Genomic DNA, 1002 nt, shown 5'->3' with positions numbered 1-1002 from the left:
TCATTCTCTTTCGAATTTTCGCACTTATTCTACTTATTTTTGTTGGATTATCTACTAACTTTTCTCATTTATTTTTTTTTATCAAAATTTGTAAATCTGCAACTAAAGTCTTTATTAAATAAATTTTTAGTTTCATCACATCATTTAATTAAAAATTTCAGTGTTAGAGTAAAAATATTTCAGTGTTATTTTTTAGAAATTTATATGTTATTCTATATATCAGATACATCATCTTTTTTTTATACGTAAATAGTACTGTTCATTCTCTTTTGAATTTTTGTACTTATTCTAGTCAATTTTATTGTATTATTTATAGAAAAAAGTAGAGCAACAACAGTAATAATAAAAAAATAATAATAAAAAAATACTAAAAAAAATGCAAAAAAAAAGAAAAACATAAAAAAAAGAATATAAATATTCAACTTTTACATTAATGACTAAAAAGTTAAAGCGTGTATTATACTTTTAATTACTAATAAAATTAATTTTTATTAAACTTAAATTAACTTAATTGTTAAGAAGGCTTAGATATGTAGTAAGATTATAAAATATAATTGCAAGCAAGTCGTGTCCTCTTTTCTGTTTTCATATTGCATTACACAAAATATAGTATAACATTAAAATTTATCTTATTGTATACTATCAGATCTTATATTATTAGCTCTTATTGTGTCAAATCATATACTAATATACTATTATGTTTGTTAATTTACTTGTCCCAATGCAATTTGTTTTTCAACTTATTTAGCTAAAAAATCAGAAGAAAAAATAACTAACCAAAAGCTAAACTTTAAGGGAAAAAAAAGGAATATTTGTACATAGGCTCAATTTTTTAGTTATGAAAGTCTTTAGTGTGCTTTCTCCAAATATGGAAATAAGGAGTGATAGATGAAAAGGTAGAACAGCTTTATGTCATTTTTAGGTAAAAAATTTTGAAGGATTTGAATTTTTTGTTAAGCAAAAATAAATAAATAAGTCAGAGGGTACGACTTGTTTGACTGG

The sequence above is a fragment of the Arachis duranensis genome, chromosome 7, assembly GCF_000817695.3.
Source record: "Arachis duranensis cultivar V14167 chromosome 7, aradu.V14167.gnm2.J7QH, whole genome shotgun sequence".
Lineage (NCBI taxonomy): Eukaryota > Viridiplantae > Streptophyta > Magnoliopsida > Fabales > Fabaceae > Arachis > Arachis duranensis.
This window is presented reverse-complemented; position numbering follows the sequence as displayed.